This window comes from Schistocerca americana, chromosome X (genome assembly GCF_021461395.2).
Source record: "Schistocerca americana isolate TAMUIC-IGC-003095 chromosome X, iqSchAmer2.1, whole genome shotgun sequence".
NCBI classification, from domain to species: domain Eukaryota; kingdom Metazoa; phylum Arthropoda; class Insecta; order Orthoptera; family Acrididae; genus Schistocerca; species Schistocerca americana.
This window is the reverse complement of record NC_060130.1, coordinates 104,314,934-104,332,223: the sequence shown is the minus strand read 5'-3', so window position 1 is coordinate 104,332,223 and position 17,290 is coordinate 104,314,934.

The following is a 17,290-nucleotide window of genomic DNA, read 5'->3' as shown; positions in this document are numbered from 1 at the left end:
TCCAAAAATTTGAGTGAAACGTATGACCTGCAATACAAAACGATAAGTGTGTCTGTAATTTTACATCTACTCCTTTACCAGATACTGCTCCTTTTACTTTAGTTTTGCCTAATGGTAACGTAGGATAGGTATTCTTTTTGTTACATTCGTTGAAAGTTTCTTCATTTACAACTGACATAGGTGATCCAGAATCGATTACTGCTGAAAATTTGGATGATCCAATCTTTACTTCAATGACAGGGTGTGAAATGGTTTTTTGAATAACTGATTATTGCTGCAAAAGAGTGTCACGGATGTCGTCAAAAGTAATAACATTTAGGTGAACAAGATTCTGTGTGTCAAAAGTATTGCTTGCGTTGCTGGAAGATGCAACCTGTACTGTATCTAGTCAAATTCTATCTGACGTGCTATTATTTGCGGGAGGATGCTGTGGCATTTCAACTATTTGTACTGTTCTGTTATTTCGTCCTGACGTATTACGTTCGGGATGATACCGACTGTCTGGTTCATTCATGATAAGCTGTTGTTGCGGATGATTTTGCTGCTGGTAAGACCGACTGTTATTAAACGTACGCTGAAAATTGTGCTCATTACATTTACGTCTGTCATAATAATCACTGCCATACGGCGCATTGCGATAGGAATTGAAATGTTATGTTTTCTGTACGTAGTTATTTCCATGTTGCTGTGCGTTACTACTTGGCGAAGCCGACGGTATACTTGAAGGCGGCGAAACATTAAAGTTTGGTAGACCTTGCACATTACATTGTTGGTTAGGTATGCTAACCGGCTGGTTTTGTTGCTGTTGTAGAGAAAAGCCTCTATTGTTGTCAAAATGTGTCTGCTGTTGCTGATAATTTTGACGATACTGATAATTACAAATTTTGTCACTTATTAAAATTATGCTGGTAGTTCCTGTCATCTCGAGAGTGTCTAATGAAAACTGTCACTTTCAGATAAAACTCATCATAACAGGTTTTCTTTATACATCCTTAATGCTAGATAGATCGATAGTTGAAGAGCTGTTTTGATGGATATAAAGGATAGTAGAAGAGAAGGCAGCAGTACAGAAAACTAAAGAGGAAGTAGCACTACTATGGCTCGGGGCCCTGTGCACGCTACGGCACATATTCATCGAAGTGTAATGAATCCCCTGAGGTCAATTACGCGCTACAAATAAATTTTAGTTTCTGCGTTACAGGAAATGCCGGTGAAAATTCAAAAACAAATTGTCGTATCCAGTCCAATTCTAGTTTCTGCATTACAGGCAATGCTGATGAAAATACAAAAGCAAATTGTCGTATCCAGTCCAAAGCGTGTACCTGTGCTCTGTCACTTTTAAATACCTTAAATTTTTTCAGGGATAAAAATTGCTTATAATCAACGTTATCGTCTCTGAATGTGTGAACAGGTTCAGGATTGCATGAGAATCTATTTATCTGTGTCTGTTCGGATTCTAAGTCACATAGTCTCTGTAAATTACCTAAGTTACACTGGCTGTGTGAGTGTGACAAATGTTCGGAATGTGGCGTATGCTGTGCCGTGTTAGAGGCTGAAACATTTTTCATCTCTGTCACTTCTTGCTGTAAAGTTGACAATTTTCTACGTAATGTATTACTGGACGAACCTATCTCACTGATTGTCTGCTGTAAATTTTGGAATTCGGGCGTTTGATTAAGCGAAACTGGTGACGTATCGTCTGATTTGGTGTCATTATTATTTTCGATAACATCAACACGACTGGCCAATTCATCATATTTTTCAGTCAGTGCTTTTACGTGATCATCGTTTTTAGTATCACAAACATTAATTTGTTTTTGTATTTTACATGTGGTTTTGTTCAATTTCTTAACGTCTGCTTTGATGGCATTGGGATCCTGTATTAGTTCCAACTTTTCAAGTCTGTTGGTCATTGTCTGAAAGTCTAATGTGTGTGTGTCTGTTTTTGTTTTAAGATCGGAGATTTCATCATGCAATTCGGTGTTCAACTGTTTGATTTCGTCCGATACTGTAGCAATATTGTTGTCTATGTATGTTTTTGCTTTCGTAAATAGTTTACGCTTATCTTCCTGTCTTTGTACAGTAATAGTTTCCATGACATGTTGCTTTACTTTATTCTGTTCCTGTATAAATTTACTGTAACGCGTTTCACTGTTTTGCAGGTGGTGATTAAAACGCTCGTCAATTTGGCTGTTCAGTTCGTCAAATTTCGCGTCTACTTTCGCATCCAGTGTGCGTGAAAGTTCTGCTGACATTAATTTAAACTCGTTGCGTAACTGTGTTGCGTTTTCAGAACATTGTTTAGCAACTGCACTAATTTCATCTCTAAGTAATTTAGTTGTGGCTGCATGTGTATTACTTAATTCTTGAGCCACAGATCTAATTTCTTCACTATTGCTCCTAGCATAAGCCTTAATTTCCTCACGCAATTGTTCTTTAGTATCGTGACATTGCACGGCAACGGCTGTAATCTGTTCACTAAGTTGTTTGTTCCGTTCATCAAGGTTGTCTTGTTTTTCATTAAGTTGTATGTTCGATTCATTAAGTCGTTTGAAATTGTTGTCTTGTTCTTACTTAGACTGTTTGAGATTTTCATTAAGTTGTAGCAATACTGCCATAACTTGATCCATTCCAAAAGTAGCGACTCTATTTTCTATGCTGTGTGTTGGTGTATCTGCATTTGTCACGTTTTGTGTAACCATTTGGTCATTCTCTGATTCTTGAAAAAGTTCGCCAATTGGATGTGCACTGTGGGTTACTACCTCAGAATCAAATAAATCTGACGTATTTTGACTACATTTTTCATCTTCGTGAGAAAAATTTATCCGTTCACTATGCAAATTTTACAAATCAGGCGTGTCAAACGGGGCAGCGTTCATTGTATTGGAACGTGCCGCGTCGTCAATTGTTACATTTACTGTGGACATAATTGAATTTGTTTGTTCATCATTAGGATTTAACTCAATACTATTGATCGGCAGGCACTGATTATTTGTAATTAGAGGATTATCACTATTACTCTGAGTGTCGCAAGTATTATCGGTCAAATTATTCGAGTCGGCTATTTCACTCATTGCACATCGCGAAGTACTGTTAACAGTTTTTCGCGGCATTTTTCATAAATCAAAATTAAGCACAAAATGAAACAAAGTCAAACAAAAATGGAACAAATACAATTACAATAAAGAGCAATAAATTGTCGATGAACTGTGAAAGAAAGAGTGACAAATTAGTAAATGCGTTGCGCCAGATGCAAACTACATTTAAGTAAATAAGAGCGGATGCATGACTACTTCTCAGAGATTCACAAAGAAATACGATCCTGGCCGGTTGACGCCAAGTGTAACCTCCCCACAAAAAATAAAATAAATATTATGGATAATGATTCTAATTTTTGTGTAACCTCAAAACAAAATTCTTTCACAGTGTAACCTCCCCACAAAATTCATTCACATTTAATCTCCCGACAAAAATTCTTTCTGATTTAATCTAAACTCAAAATTCATTCACATTTAGCGTAACCTCAAAACAGAAAAATACCTAAACCTCTCAACAGTAAAAGTTATAATTATGTCGTTCACATTCAGTGTAAGGTCCCAATAAAAGAAATAAATTCAGTAACTTGGTAATAAAACAATGTAACTAACCTCTCAATTAAATTGTCGCTCACTTATGACTTTTCAATAATTCACTGTGAATTTAACGTGGTAAATTTTGGACGACAGCAATGCTGCGTCATGGTCCTGAAAGATCATTCTGAATAAAAAAAGGAAAAAATTCTTACCTCAATGAAGTCCCCAGATATATCTGCTCTTACAATAAATTTTTTTCGGCACAGCTCTGTGCAATGCTGGCCGACCTATCTGTCATTTATGAAAGGAAGCAATTGATTTTTCTATTGCAATAATCGGGATGATGATGGATGGGAGAAATTAGTAAATTCTTTAAATTGAAATGAATGGTTGTTAAAAGTTACTTTTTATGAGAAAGATTATTATTATGAGAGTTTTAAAACATTTACATGCGACTTGAGATAACATTAATACATATGCGCGAGGCTGCTTTTTACCTTATACAATAATACTCAGGCTCCGGCATCGCTGCACCGTGACCGGGCCAGCCAACACGATACACCGTACCAGACCAGAGCAGACTCCAGACCAGACTAGCAACAACTTACTGCTACAGCTACACAGTTCCTACTGCAGTCAATACTGCTCTCTGGTCAGAGACCTTGCATATCGCAGGCAGCGCATGAGCAATACATCTGCTCGGACCTGTTACAGTGGTAACCACCTTAAATCTCACAAATATCTTTATTATGGCACAATGTTATCTTGTATGTTATGTGGTAACCATCTCTAATCTCACACGCATCTTTATTAGGGCACAATGTTATCTGACTACGATTTAAAAGTTATGTATCACACACAGTAAATTACGAGGGTAGCTACTTTGCATTCAAACTGGCAGTAACTACCAATGTTTTCTATTGTAAAGCAATGGTCTCCTGAAAACACTTGTAAACAGGAAGGAAATCAGTTCACAGTCTTGTATTTCGAGTGTCATTCTCCTTATAGTACAGAAAAGACGTTCCTTTTACTAACTAGCAAGGCATAGCATCGTAGTTCAAAGTGATAAGTGTGAAATTATCACAAAACTTTGTTTATACACATGAAGTAGAAATGCTAAAAAGTATAAAGACATATATTAATTATAAGTTATTTCATTACAATTAGTCACTTTTACATTCTGGGCAGGATGTTAAAACGCAGTAAAAATTAAAGGAATGACACTTAATTACAAATACACTGGCGTGAAAAATTTAAGAACGGAAGTTACTTTCGCATGATATGTTACTAACAAGTAACGTAGCTCAACAAAACTTTGATCATACATACAACGAAATACTGCAGTACAGTATAGAACGTAACTGAAAGAAACATAGAATGATACTACCAGAAATGACGCTTGTATTTAATGACAATAATTACTCTGCAGTCACGGCAGTTCACGTTGATTCCCGAGACATTACAAATGGACACGGATCTTAATAGTATATGTGAACAATGCATGCTCTGAAACGTGCTCCCATGCTAGCCATAAGGGTGGTAAGGCGTTCTCGTGATACGGCGTTCCATTCCTCGGCCAGCGCGGTTGACAACTCCTGTATCATCGTCGATGTGTGCATGTGAACGTGTTGCCATACATCTCATCAACGCATCGATGGGGTTTAAGTCGGTGAAATGGGCTGGACAGTTCATTCGTCGAATATCCTCTCGCTCCAGTAGGGCCCCCCTTCTACGCTGGGCGATGCGGTCGTGCACTTTCATCCATGAAAGTGTAGTCAGGGCCCAAAGCAACCCTGAAAAGATGCATACGAAGAAGGTGTATAGAGCGACAATGACGGTGCCCGATGAGTGTACCATGTTCAAAGACTTTGGATTTGGAGGTCAGTACGCCAATGCAACATTGTACCTACATACCTGGATCACCAAAGGATTATGTTTGCCAATGTCCTCGATACATTTCGTGTTGCCACCTCTCGTCATATGAGAGTACGTCTAGCATTATTTAATGTGATTGTTTTGGTTGTCCAGGTGTTATGGTGTACGATTGTCGAACATCATTGTTTTGGTTGTTCATGTGTTATGGTGACGGGAGGTATACTGTTGTATGGGAGTCGTGACCACCAAATCTTTGAACACAACACACTCACCGGACTGGCATCACATTCACTCGGATGTCGGTTATGTCGTTACAGCGTTTATCCTCTATCTGAATTATTGTAGATTGTCTTTTTGTGCTAGGTTCGGATTGACAACACTAAACCTCGTAACCCTCGATGTTTCTTTTTACCAAAAAAGAATTGTCCACATTTAGCATTTCAATCAAGTCGGAGTAGGTAGCCACCCGTCGTTGCCTTTTTTCGCGAGTCGAGCTGAGCGGGACAAAACGTGTGCACAGTTTTCTTTTCTTCAAAACATTCTGGAGAATGGCTTCAGCACCTGATTTACAGCTGTGGCTACAACGTGATTTATGATACAATAACGCTGACACACCATGGTCCGACGACGTCCACCGCCTAACACTGCTAACTAGTCGGATGCACATCTGTTGTCTACAGTTGATAGTTTAAGCTGCCACCGTAGTCACTGTGCTGACTTCGCTTTTGTGCCGTGGATAAAATCAGCGTCGGTACTTTTTGGACAGAACGTGTATACATTTTCCCTTTGCATCTTACAATACTGGACTCACATTCGGGAGGACGACGGTTCAATCCCGTCTCCGGCCATCCTGATTTAGGTTTTCCGTGATTTCCCTAAATCGTTTCAGGCAAATGCCGGGATGGTTTCTTTGAAAGGGCACGGCCGATTTCCTTCCCAATCCTTCCCTAACCCGAGCTTGCGCTCCGTCTCTAATGACCTCGTAGTCGACGGGACGTTAAACACTAACCACCACCACCTACATCTTACAATAGTTCAGTTTACTCGCTCAAGTGTTTCTCGACAGATACGAAAGAAAATAAGATTATATTTCAACGATCCGTTGACAATGAGATCATGATACAGTCCAAAATAAGAGTAGGAAAGGCCGAAGGAAGAAATAGGCGGAGTTCTTTAGAAAATAACCATCACCTCATTTGCCTTAAGTGATTTAAGGAAACCAGATAATACCACAATATGGAAGTACCGATCGGGTATTTGGACATCAGTCCTTCAGAATGCGAGTCCAGTGAGTGTTCTACCACGTCACATTGCTAACATCGTCGACATCAGTTATTTATACACGAATATGGTTTACATGAGAAGTCCAATGAATACTTTCCTTTACACGAGTCACTTTTTGTGTACAAAAAAGGAAATGAAACATTCGTTTGTCTCGTCCTCAGTGGTGTCAGTGTGTCGTGGGAAGTCTCTATCACGGACAGAGCCCGAATCCACAAGTTGTTTGGAGCGAGAGACAAATTACACCGTGTATTGTGCCGCTCATACTTATAAGAGCCTTAAAATGGCCGCTATTGTTATTTTGACCTATGGGATCAGATTAAAATTATCACTGCTCCCAAACCAAAAACTAAAATTTAATATAGTAGTCTCACTGCAATCACAAAGCTTGCGAAGTCCAACAACTGAAATGGCGAACTTGCATCGATAATAGTCACTAAATGTCCAACTAGTCCCTTCAGCCTCCGTAGATGATCTTCTACAAATAATTAATGAAGGCAACGATTCAAAATGAAGCCGCAAATTAACAAACAGTAACCTTTGAAACAGGATATCTTCCTGCCGCGGCATAGTTAACTCACACCGGATAACGATCAGAAAATATTTACAACCAACTCTCTGTTCTTAATTAAACAACCATATACACTTTCGGAGATGTTTTCGACACGGAAATCAGCTATTGATATCTCCGATTCTGCTTAACAAACAAGTCTTTTAACTGGATTGTCTCACATTACAATATTAATAGTCGATTGAGGTTTTCCGACAAACTTATGCATTTGCTCGAAAAAACCAAGGGTACTCAATAGACCTGAAAGTTTTTCGTCTTCGTAAAAATATTAGTTCACTTAACATAGCCTACTCGGCAACCTGATCAACTCCAGATCCAATGTCAACTAATGCAATAACTTCAAACAACCCTTCTGAGCTAGCATTAGAAACATAAAGGACAAAGGAACATCGTTATTAAAGCTTTTAACAATAGTGATGTAGTATGTATTTGCTGTCGATTCTTCATTAAGCGTCCAGCTTAGATTCTGCAGGCGTCCATTAACATCCATGGTGTATGTTCGTGTCTTGCTTTCGTCTCTACAATATCAGCATTTTCGACCCGTCTTTGTATTTCCCTACGACGCCATCACTGGACCTTTACATACAAAATTACATTAAATAAAAAATATAATAGTTTCACATAATAGCGGGGCCAAGGAGAAATACGGACCTCCCATAACGAACTTGTGACTTCACACTAGTCGCCTTGACCGACGTACATCGAAAATGCGCTGGGATTCTCCCTTGAGAATCCATGGCGCGAACAGCCCGATCGAGGCGGCCAACAGATTCTCGTTTGGGTTATATCCGGTGAGTTTGGTGACCAGGGGAGTACGGTAAACTCAGCCTGATGCTCTTGGAACTACACACGTACACTGGGACCTATGTAAGAGGTTGCATTCTCCTGCTGGTAAATGCCAATTAGCCGAATAAACAACAAAGTGCATATAGGTGTGGACATGGTCCCCAAGGATGGATACATACTTTTGTTGAGCCATTGTGCCTTCCAGAATGACGAGATCACGCAGAGAATGCCATGGGAACATTCTCCATACCATAACACTACCTCTTCCGGACTGCACCCTGGTGACGATTGTTCATGGGGGTCTGCTTTCAGACTCTTACGGTGGTTAACCTTTCCAGCCACATCATAAGCAATGCAGCCACACAAATTCTGGCTAAAGGGATGAATTTCGTAGTCGCACCAAAACGAGTCCCGAAAGAAGTCATCATCGAATCTGTCGAGGCTTCGATTCGTCATCCACCGCAAGCTGAGGCGGAGAAGATTATACATGCAAAGCCTCCGAAACCAAATATCAGCAAGGAGGAACGTCATGCTATCGCAGAACTGAAGAACAGCTCTCATTTAGTGATAACAAGAGCAGACAAGGGAATTGCGACCATTGTATTGGACACAGAAGATTACAAGAAACGAATGAAGGATCTTCTGAATGAACCCATTTATAAGAAACTTAAGGGAGATTCGACGGCCAAGATAATCAAATCGACGCAAGCACTGCTAAAGCAGACTAGAATGAATTTAGACACGGCCAGAAGACTCATCCCACAAGTTCCACAGGCATGGTGTTCTGAATGGTTCAAATGGCTCTGAGCACTATGGGACTTAGCATCTGTGGTCATCAGTCCCCTAGAACTTAGAACTACTTAAACCTAACTAACCTAAGGACATCACACACATCCATGCCCGAGGCAGAATTCGAACCTGCGACCGTAGCAGTCGCGCGGTTCCGGACCGTGCGCCTAGAACCGCTAGACCACCGCGGCTGGCTGGTGTTCTGAAGTTCCATAAAGAGGCCTTTCCTTTACGACCGATTGTGAGTACCATTAATTCACCGACGTACAGTCTAGCAAAGGAACTGGCTCCAAAGCTCCGACATTTGGTGGGCCACACAAATTCGTACGTTAAGGACTCCACCCATTTTGTGGAACTTTTAAAAGAAAAGTGTATCACGGCCACAGACATGAAGGTTAGCTTCGACGTGAAGTCTTTATTGACGAATGTACCGGTACATGACACCATGAACATATTAAAGGAACGCATGGCAGCCTGTAGCTGCAATCTTATGCGCCACTGTTTTACGACCACCCATTTTAGGTGGAAAGGGGAATTTTATGAACAGACAGGTGGTGTAGCTATGGGCTCCGCTCTCTCACCTATTGCAGCAGACATCTTCATGGAAGCCAGAATGTTGGCTCCGATGTGTTGACGATACTTTCGTTATCTGGCCACATGGAGAGGAAGAGCTACGAAATTTCCACCAACATCTCAACCAGCAGCACAGCAGAACCCAATTCACTATGGAGATGCAAAAGAACGGGTTGCTGCCTTTCCTCGACGTGGAAGTTAATGGTAAACTTGGCTATAGAGGATACAGGAAGCCAACCAGTACTGACTGGTACCTGCATGCCTCCTCCCATCATCACCCTCGCAGAAGAAATCAGCCCTGCGTACTTCAACCAAGAGGGCTCACAGGATCAGCGACGAGGAACATTTAAAGGGTGAACTACAAAACCTCAAGTCAATTTTTTGTATCAATGGTTATGGAACAACAGTAATAGATAAAACTATGGCGACAATGAAGGCAATAGAGGAGTGCAAAAGGAATCACAAAACATCGCTCTATTACCATGTGTTCACGGTGTCACTGAACGGATAGGCAAAATTCTTCGCCGAGCAGGCATCAAACCTATTTTCAAATGGTTCAAATGGCTCTGAGCACTATGGGACTTAACTTCTGAGGTCATCAGTCCCCCCAAACTTAGAACTACTTAAACCTAACTAACCTAAGGGCATCACACACATCCATGAATGAGGCAGGATTCGAACCTGCGACCGTAGCGATCGCGCGGTTCCAGGCTGAAGCGCCCGGAACCGCTCGGCCACTCCGGCCGGCAAACCGATTTTCTGAAGCAGCAACAGAATAAAAGATGTTTTTCGCACGACGAAAGATAAAGTTGACAAACTACATGCTGCTGGAGTTTACGAAATCAGGTGCAAATGTGGATTAGTATATGTAGGCGAGACGGGGCGACCGATCAGCACACGAAAGATATATCCGACTGAGACAGCACACAAAGTCAGCAGTGGAAGAACACCAAGATGAGTGCGGCAAACAGATTGATTTTGGTGAAGCTCGCTTACTGGCGAAACAGCCTCTTAATTTAAGGAGGAAGATTAGAGAGGCAATAGAAATAGCCAAGCGCCGGCCAACATGAACAGACAAGACGGCTACCGACTTCCGACGCCTTGGCTGCCAGCAATAACAGCGGTACGGGAGGCCGCAGCAGCCGCAGTTACAGTCTCAGACATAAAAACTGACCGCCGGCCGGCCGCCACAGAAACTAAGTCCGAGTCGTTCACTTAAGATGGCCAATAAAACTGACTGCCCCTGACAGAGAAGTCCGGCCATCTGCACAGTCTGGCAACACTGTAAAATGCGCAAGTGTTACGAAGAAGTGTTGTCTACTTCCCAGACGTTTTCGGATTCTATGAGCCCGTGGTCTAGTGGTAATCGTCGTTCATTCTAAACTTATAATCGCCTGTTCGCGTCCAACAGATTTTTTTTTTATCGAAGATAATTCAAATGGTTCAAATGGCTCTGAGCACTACGAGACTTAACATCTATGGTCATCAGTCCCCTAGAACTTAGAACTACTTAAACCTAACTAACCTAAGGACAGCACACAACACCCAGTCATCACGGAAGATAATTCGCTTAATATTCTACACACCAGCAATAACAAGTACTTCCAGAAACAATTCCGCAGGACAGCTCGTGGCTACGTCGCAATCATAACAACTTAACGCTCGAGCGTTTCCTCGCGCTGCAGCGGCTACCGGCCACCGGCCAGACGCAACCCGCCGCCTGAAATCCGGCGCCGCCCATGTGAACGCGGCGCCACGCTGTCAGTGTATGTATGAACTGACATTTTCGAATTTGAAGTTCTAGTTATCATCTTGCAGTTACAAATTGCATTTTGCATACTTGAAAATCGTGAACTACAGTTAAGCATTGCAAAATTGATCGCAAGTGGAAAAAAGTGTAACGTCTGCAACACAACGTTTACTTTTGGTATAACAGAGGGGTGAACGCAGAGGAGGCAGCTAGAAAGATTTGAACTGTGTGTGGAGCGAGTGCTTTTGGAAAAAATACGTCAGAAAAAGATATTCTTGATTCAACAGAGATCGTTCTGCCATGAATGATTTTCCACATTAAGGAAGTCTCGACTACTGATATATGTGAGAGATTACCATTTAACCATCGTGTGACATTTGCATTCAACAGGAAAAGTTCAGAAGTCTGGTGTAGGAGTACTGCATGCTCCAATTCGAAACAACAAAAATCAACGGAGTGACTATTATTGAACGTCATCAGGTCGCTCATTGAGCATTCCTATTCAGTACTGTCACTGGTGACGTGTTATGATACCTTTATCGTTAACTTCCTAAGAAGAAATGAAAGGCTGAGCTCCAACAAAATACGTAAACGCGAGCATAGAGTAGTGTGAACATAATATTTTACATCAGATAGCTCCAAAAGTGTGTTTGGGCTACGAATTCTGCCCCAAGGGGTGTGTGCAACACAGCTGGAATTTGTTGCTAACAACTCAGACACCTTTCGGTCGCAGTGTAAGAAAATCGAGCAACAAAACTACATCACCTGTACTACTGCATGATAAAGCACTCTGTTGATTTGAGAAACGAAACCATCCAGGAGATTGATAGGAAAGTCGTCTCTCAGGCACTTGTCCCTCTCGTCATATATTCGTAAAGTTTTACCTTTCCCGCTCTTGATCGATCAACCGTGAAGGCTATTCATTTCTAGACGAAAATACTCTTAAAACTACTCTGGTTTAATGACATCGTTAGAACCAGTAGCTTTCTACGGACGTAGAATTTGTAAACAACATTAGCATTGTCAGATTGTTTTAGATATCGTGAAAGAAAATTCTGCTGCTGAGTAAGTTCTCTTTGATGATTACTGTTGCGTTTAGTAAACTAATGGAAAATACTATTGAAATATTCACTGTGCTAATACAAATTAAATTCAGCTTGCTATAGAAACATCACGACGGCAGTCTTTCTTAATGAAGCATTAAGTTTCTGTAAGACGATTGAGCCTATTTTGACACAAATTAGTAGGATATTACCGACCTTTGACTTCTAAATAATTTGTATTTACTTCACTTACTGTATCATTCGCAAGTATTATGAAAATGTGGCAATTCATAGATAAAATTATGTATTCACAACACAAAAAATATGTCGGCAGAAAACAAAAGCGACATTATGAAATTGGCAGTAACGTAAGATTTTCGCTCTGACACTAAGGGTTACTGAAAGTAGCAAGACGAATTTTGCTCGAGCTTTGTCTCACGATTCCCTTATTGAGTTTGTATCTCCTTGCTTGCAGTTCTGCTACAAAAGAATTAAAAATCTGACTTTCAGCGAGTCTCGAAAGGCGAACGAAAGCAGCTTGCACCTAGTAGCCAAGCATGTTACCTGAGAAATGGTTTTTTCCTAAAGTGGGAAGACATCCTTTTGTGGGTGAATTGTTGGCAAATGTCAGTCAGACGTGTGCCGTTGGTCTGAGCGTTTCGGTGTGTTGAATTTGTACCACTGATTTTTCTACAGGTTTTTTGTGTCCCAAATAGAGAGTCGAAGTCTCCCATTAGTATTTTCACGTCATCTAGGTTAATTTTGCTCATAGTATTTTCGAGTGTGTTCCAGAATTTTTCGACATTTTCGGTGTTTTTATTTTCCATGGTGGTGGCGCCATGTGCACTGATGAGTGTATGTTCTTTACTGGGGCTCTGAATGAGCATAGTCATAAGTCTATTGTTGATGGGCCGGCCGCAGTGTCCTCCGCTGTTAAGTATCATAGTGCTCAGTGCCATTTGAATCATTTGATTATTGATGGGTGTGATTTCTTTGACAGAGTTGATGATAGATCTGTTTTCGAGAAATGCCATGCCGAAGATTGGTACGCCTTTCGTTACCTTTTGTTGGATTTTGCTCTTGAAGATGCAATGGTTTCCGTGATGCAAGGTTTCATTGTCAGTTAGTCGTGTTTCTTGAAGAGCAATGATGAGTATGTTTTGTCGGTTGATTTCTTTTGTGAGATTATTTAGTTTTCGTGCTTGGATCAATGTATCGATGTTTAGTTTTCTAATGCATGTTTTCTGCTTGTAGGGAAATTTACCAGAGATCTTCGATATTCTCTGCCGTGCTAACCTGGACTCCCCAGAATCCGAAAATCCAACTGCCGCCTGTCGACAGCCGGGTTGTGTACCACCTGGGGTAAAGTTGACTTTGCTTGCACAGTTCATGTTTGCTTGTGTTCCATTGGTGTGGCTTGGGTGATACCAAGACCGAACAGGACCAGAGGGTGTTGAAGCCTTTGGAAGCAAATATTTTCAGCCGAGCTCATTGAGCTAACAGACGATGACCACAGTAGCGGTGATTTTCACTCAGACGTGTCTGGATTTTGGGTTCAACGGACTGAGTAGCCGTTCAGGATTGTGTTAGTATTTGGTTCACCCCAAGTACTTGATTTCTCGGTACCACCCATATGGGGGAGGGTTTCCCCTATCGGGCACACGGGATTTTTATTATTATTATTATTATTATTATTGTTATTGTCATTATGTCATCAGCAAATAAGATATGGTGTAACTTCCCACCACTGGAATAGATGTGTATTGTTCGATTTAGTATTTTCATCACATAAATATGGGTTATAATTGTGTCACATTGCTGCTAGTAGACATATTTCTCACTTTTTCTTGGACAGTTGCTACCTGTTACTCCATCATAGGAATTTATGTGCGCAGCATTGTTGCTATACAGACGTTCAAATTATGCGATTTCTGTAATTTCGTTTCGATACCAGATCGTTCTAATCGGATTCAGCCAGTCAGTCTTAATGTGGATATCCGACTACGACTCTCATCATTTGATAGACTGGGTAAACCACATTCTTAATCGGACTGTTGAATCTAGATCACTTATCTATGACAGGGCCTGAATTCTTAAGCACTGTGGAAAATAATAATAGAAAGTGCTCATTACAAATAAGTTATTTAAATATAAATATATGATCTAACGAGATAACAGTTCATTTACAGGAGCAGAGCCCCATCCATCATAGCAGAGCAGTGCGAGATTGGTTGCAGGGCCAAGAGAGGATAAAGCTGTTGCCGTTTGTTCCACGATCGCCGAACATCAGCCAGATACAGAATATGTGGGCAGAGGTAACAAGGTCATTGCCATGTGGATCTACAAATGCAAGCGACCTTTAGACAACGTATTGTGGGAAGCAAACCATCAACGCTACACTGTCGACGACTTAATGCAATCAATGCCCCTACGCCTTCGAGAAATCTTACGTAATGATCGTGGGTGGGTTGGTTACTAAAAATATACTCGTCCACAAAACCCACGTGGACAGTTATCTGACAATCGGTCAAGCTTTGCTTTGTCGCAGTTCTTTAGCATACAAGTCCATTTACTTTCAGTCTCGTCCTTACAATTCTTGCAATGCAAGGTAATTGAAAAATCTCATCCACTCGACGCCAACTGAGGAATTGACTGGTGCATGTGCTGTTCAACACACAGTAGATTTCACCCTCACTGGAATCAATTACTGTGTGTGTGTGTGTGTGTATGCGTGTGTGTGTGTGTGTGTGTGTGTGTGTGTGTGTGTGTGTGTGTGTTGTGACTTGGCAAGACAGCCAAGTCACTATGAGATAGCCGAAAGGCACGCATTTAAGCCCACGCAGGCTGGCGTGAGGTCTGGAACAGTTAAAGGAGTTGAGTCTAGTAAAAAAAGTACGTAGCTTCTGGAATACTTAACTTTAATCCATAATTGGTGAACATCGGTCAGACGGTACATGCATCACAAGATAAATAGCAAATGATAATGGCGCCTTGCTAGGTCGTGGCAAATGACGTAGCCGAAGGCTATGCTAACTATCGTCTCGGCAAATGAGAACGTAATTTGTCAGTGAACCATCACTAGCAAAGTCGGCTGTACAACTGGGGCGAGTGCTAGGAAGTCTCTCTAGACCTGCCGTGTGGCGGCGCTCGGTCTGCAATCACTGATAGTGGCGACACGCGGGTCCGACGTATACTACCGGACCGCGGCCGATTTAAAGGCTACCACCTAGCAAGTGTGGTGTCTTGCGGTGACACCACATTCCTCCCCCGCAAATCGGCGTACGCTTGTGTTATAAGGCTTCCGCCCGCCGTGGGGAGGACCCCATGTTGACGTATGCAACGAGGTGGGGAGCCTAACAACAGGCGAAGCTGTGCCACCCGCACCCCGCCATTCGATCCGAGGGGAGCTAGGAAACTCCTAAAAACCTAGTCCAGGGTGCACGCCAACATGCGGTGTACGCGCCCGTAGGGAGACAGGAGGGGCCAAAGGGTCGACCTCCATCGGGTCGGGGCACCCGACGGGTGAAGACGTCCTATGGTCTGGAGCGGGCAAGAAGTCCATGGCGGAGGACAACGGGTCACGGGAAGCGGTCGGCGGCGCGTGACCCAGGTAGGCGTCCGACGGTTGCAGCGACGCGTCCACTGCGGGCGTCGCCATGGGGCAAAATGGAAGGCATCGTCGGTAACATCTGGGGCTGAGGCGAGCCAATAGATGGGTCCCCAGGGCGCTGACCGGACGGCACCGTCGCTGAAAGCAGACGGGGAGCGGCAGAACCCAGGCGACGACAGAGGCGCAGCTGATTGAGATGCCGACGCACCTCACCAGAGGCCCCCAAAACCAGATACATAGCGCGGCCGAGGCAGCGAAGAATGCGCCCTTTGAGCCAACGCCGTGAACCTCGATAGTTGCAGTAGTTGACAACGTCGCCCGGAGCAACAGCAGGTGTCTGCCGCCGCACAGGAACCTGATGCGGCGGATGTAGCAAAGACATCAAGGTTCGATGAGGAGCGGCGAGCGACCATCTCGGGACTGAGAGGGATACGAGGACAAAAAGAGCAATAACGCGTCCTCCCGAGAATGCGACCCTTTCAACATCAACATCTGGGACCTGAGAGTCCGAACCAATCGTTCAGCGGCACCGTTTGAGTGTGGCGAAAACGTCGTGGATGTCAGATGTTGAATACCATTGGCCGTGCAGAATGACAAATTCTGCGGACATGAATTGTGGGCCATTGTCGGAAACAATAGTCTGTGGAAGACCTTCAATACAAAAGATAGCAGATAACGCTTGGATGGTGGCAGAAGACATCGTGCAAGACATCCGGATTACTGAATGAATCTACCACAACCAACCATCGAGCATTCCAGAATGGACCAGCAAAATCGATGTGTAAGCGTTGCCAAGGGGAAGTGGCTTTCGGCCATGCAAAGAATTTCCATGGTGGTGCGGATTGTTGTTCGGCACACGCCATGCAAGAAGAGCACATATTCGTAATCGCAGCATCGATGCCGAACCAAGTACAGTGCTGACGAGCAAGTTGTTTCGTTCTCACTATACCCCAATGTCCTTGGTGGAGAAGCCGTAAGACAGAGGACTGTAACGAACGTGGAACCACGACCCTGGACTGATCATTATCAGAACGCAACAGCAAAACACCACGTCGAACAAAAAGTCTCTCCTTGTGAGCAAAAAATCGGCGAACCAACGGATCCTCGATCCATGACTTTGACAAGGGCCACTGCGTAGCAACAAAATGCAGAACTGTAGCAAGGACAGGGTCAGCAGCTGTGGCTGTAGCTACACGACGAAAATCAATTGGAATCGATTCGACCACGTCATCAGTTTCCGCATCAATGAAACTGCAGCTCCGGTATCGAGCTGGAATGGTATCACTTTGCCGTTAAAGTCCAAATCTACAAAAAGTTTATTGTCCTGCTGACGACAAGAGCGACTGTCTCGTGCAACGTGAACTGACACTGGTACAGATCACTCGACGGGATTTCCGACGATGTCGACGCACACTGTTGGTGGGACGAACACAGTCACTG